The sequence below is a fragment of the Dama dama genome, chromosome 28 (genome assembly GCF_033118175.1).
Source record: "Dama dama isolate Ldn47 chromosome 28, ASM3311817v1, whole genome shotgun sequence".
NCBI lineage: Eukaryota > Metazoa > Chordata > Mammalia > Artiodactyla > Cervidae > Dama > Dama dama.
The window spans coordinates 58,136,787-58,140,524 of record NC_083708.1 but is presented as its reverse complement, the minus strand read 5'-3'; the positions used below and the strand labels follow the sequence as shown (position 1 = coordinate 58,140,524).

At 48.9% G+C, this 3,738-nt stretch overlaps 1 pseudogene; it reads right to left on the bottom strand.

Moving 5' to 3' along the window:
- Window positions 1–2,038: 2,038 nt before the first annotated feature.
- LOC133048194 (calponin-3-like) lies at window positions 2,039–2,987 on the bottom strand (annotated as a pseudogene).
- Between the last annotated feature and the right edge of the window lie 751 nt (window positions 2,988–3,738).

Below are 3,738 nucleotides of genomic sequence, written 5' to 3'. Positions count from 1 at the left end.
GTCCAGTGGAAAGCAGGGCTGTGAACCGCTGAGTCTCAGCGTGTGTCTGGAGAGCACCTGGTTTACATGGTAATGATCATTATGTTTCCATTTCCCTTTCATCTCCCATCACTGGAATACATTCACCTGCTTTTAAAGTCTAACTTGGGAAAAGCAAGTCAGGAACTAAATGAGATGCCCTTCTCAGGGTCCTCTGTCTTCCATCATTTGGGTACTTGCTGTGGGCCTAGTGGATGGATGGGCTTCCCAGGTGGTACTAGTGGGAAAGAAACTGCCCGCCAATGCAGGAGATGTGAGACACGGATTCAGTCCCTGGGTCGGGAAGACCCCCTGGAGGAGGGCATGGCAACCCACTCCAGTATTCTTGCCTGGGCAATCCCATGGACAGAGGAGCCTGGTGGGCTACAGTCCGTGGGTCGTGAAAGAGTCAAGACGCAACTGAAGCGACTTGGCACGTGAGCACGCGGTGGGTGGGTGGTTTGTTGCTCTGTGGACGGGGCGAGGCTGCTGTTGGCCTGAACAGGAGGGCTGCACTGTGGGGGGTCAGCCTCCTCTGCTGGCCATTTTTCAGTTAATGATACTTCGGCAGTGAGTGTTCTTTCTCAACATATTTATTTAAAAAAATAGCAAAAATGAATAAGAGTTACAGGCTTATTCTTTTTGCATGACTTGTTGACGGCATGGACTGCTTCTCAGTGGTGAGAGAAACCCAGCGCCCAGCAGTCCTGCCTCTGAGACTCACATAGACCAAGACAGTACGTTTGAATGTGGGAAAGATGCATAGAAACATCTGTTACAGTGGAACATACGTTGTGTACGTAGGACCCAGCGATTCCACCCTAGGTAAACGTGTGTGTGTGTGGAGTCTCCTGAAGGGATGAGTGTAAGAATGTTTATAGCAGCGCTGTTCTCAATATACAGAACACAGGACTAGGCAAAAGCTCGTCATAGAAGAATGGATACACGAATGGTGGGATATTCATTCACACGGTGGAATGTAACATATGTCAGTGGGAATGAAAGGAGTGTGACTACAAGCAGCAATGTGGAAGAAGCTCACAAACGTAGAGTGGAAGAAGCCAGGCAAAAAGGAATACGTGAGCAGAATGTGAGGTTCAAAAATAGGCAGGACTAAGCTTCACATTAAAATTCAGGACAGAGGTTACCCTTGGTGGGGGGTGGTCCGTGGTCAGAAGCAGCATGAGTAGGGCTCTGGGAGGCTTTGCTAATTTGTTTTCTTGACTAAGCTGCTATTCACACAGGTCTGTTCTGTTTTTTCCATCCCCCCCCCCCCCCCCCGCCCCGCCCCAACACTGATCAGGACTTTATTTAAAAATTAGTAAACAATACTGTAGAATCATTGATATGTAAATTTATAAAATCCTGCATCTTAAATTTAGTTGGCAAAGACCAGTTAGTTAGTGGCTCAGTGGGAAAGAACCCACCTACCAGTGCAGGAGACACAGGAGACGTGAGTTCAGTCCCTGGGTCGGGAAGATCCCGTGGAGAAGGAGATGGGAACCCACTCCAGTGCTCTTGCCTGGAAAATCCCATGGACAGAGGAGCCTGGTGGGCTGCAGTCCATGAGGTTGCAGAGTCAGACACGACTGAGCACGCACATACAACTTAGCCTACACAGTTAGCTAAGGCATGAGTTTAGTCTTCCATGTAGAAATCAGATACTGAAGTGTAAAGAGAAAAGCTTCCTCTTGTTTGGAAATACCAGTTTAAGCAGAGGACTGTAAAAATGCGTAGATGTTTAATAAAAGAATTGACTGTACAGGAGTACTCCCCTTTCACATTATTCCTTTTTACTTCATGTGCGAGTTATTGGTTATGCTGTAGAATTTAACCATCACAATGTTAAAAGGTAACTACTTAGGGAAGAGGCAGAAAAAGGAATGTTTGTAAGGCAATATTTCCGTTAGGTACAATCAACATAATAGTCTTTTCGGAAGGCAAGATAAAAATTACTCAAGGCTAGCTTATTTCTCGCTGAATAAAAGCAACAGGCTAAACACAGAGCTCTTGCGTGAATCTAATCACCAGTGCCTTGGTCACCACATTGGTGATCTCTGGGGTAGTCATCTCGATGCTCACTATGAATATTCATCCAGGTGTCCTGCCCGATAATCACTGTCACTGATTTCCGACTCACCGGTTCCTACTCCTTGGCTTCCGCTGCGAATGACAGGTTCTGTGGGAGCAGCACGTACTCTTGCCTCCCAGGTCCATACACACTCATTCCTTTCTGGGAAGCGACTTTGTCGGTACCTACCTGTAGAAAGATTGTGGAGTTGCCCACGGGTTGTAATGTTAGCGTCTGGATACCCCTTTGGGTACCCAGTGCTAACATTCCTGCCTGCCTGGCTCCTTCGTTGGTGCCCATTTGCAGACTAACTATGGTCAGATCCGAAGGTTTGCCGGTTTGCACTTGGGGATCGCAAAGATGCCTCCTTGTCCCATAGGCTGTCTTCCCTACTCGCCTGGCCTATTTGTTGTCTCGTATCTACAAATCGGTTACACTTTGGCCAGCTTTTAATTTTCCTTCGTCAAAACGTCTTGTTTTTCTGCATACTTAGCTCCAACGTTGATGGTTGTATGGAATCCTTTTGTTTTGGTCAGGCTTTCTGGGGCCATGAGCAGCGTCTGAACCTGGGTGCTGTTTCCTTTCTCTGGAAGGTCATCTGCTTGAAATATGTCACGTGGCTTCATGCTGTAAGCTTGATAGCTTTAATCAAGTCGCAGTACTCTCCAAATGAGGCCAGTTTAATGAGGGCTCATTGACCTTCGCGAGTCTGGCTGTAGCTTGTTCATGAGTTCACAGAGGATTCTGCCATCTTTTACGTCCAGCCAGTGCTCATGCCTGCCGCCTCTTCTGGCCAATAGCGAAGGTCTTCTTCTGCCCGATGGTCACACTGGGAAGCAGTCCTGCTCTTGACCTCGGCCTCGAGCCCGTAGGAACGGCGCTTGTTGAAGTGGGTCATGATGACTCGGGTGACGGGAAGAGGCTGGGTTCGGGCCGGGGGGGTTCTCGGCTTCCCTGCTCCCGGCCCTGAGGAGAGGCTGCAGCACAAGAGCTCGGCGCTCGCTCCCCTGGCTGGCTCAGGCGTCGCTGGGACTCGGGCGGCGGGATGCGGGCCGTGCCCCGGCTGCTCAGCTGATCAAGGTCCTGCAGAGCCTCCCGGTCAGCTCCGGGCTCTCGCACCATCTAGGACTGTTCTGTTTTTGAAAGTTCAACATGCTGTACACCTAAGATTTGTACACTTTTTTGGTAAAAATCATACATTTAAAAATATAGAATGTAATACATGCGTGCATGCGTGCTCAGTCGCTTCAATCCGGTCCAGCTCTTTGTGACCCTTTGGATGGTAGCCCTCCAGGCTCCTCTGTTCATGGGATTCTCCAGGCAAGAACACTGGAGTGGGTTGCCATGCCCTCCTCCAGGGGTCTTCCCGACCCAGGGATCAAACCCACATCTCTTACATCTCCTGCGTTGGCAGGCAGGGTCTTTACCACTGGCGCCATCTGGAAGCCCATAAAGTGTAATGTGTGTGTATATGATTACATGTGAATAGATTCATATACATAGTTATCAGGGTTTCTCCACCTCTAGTTTTCATTCTAAAATAAAACGTTGTAGGGACTTCCCTGGCGGTTCAGTGGTTAAGACGCCTCACTTCCAGTGTATGGGGCACGGGTTCAATTGCTGGTTCAATCCCAAATGCCACGTGGAAC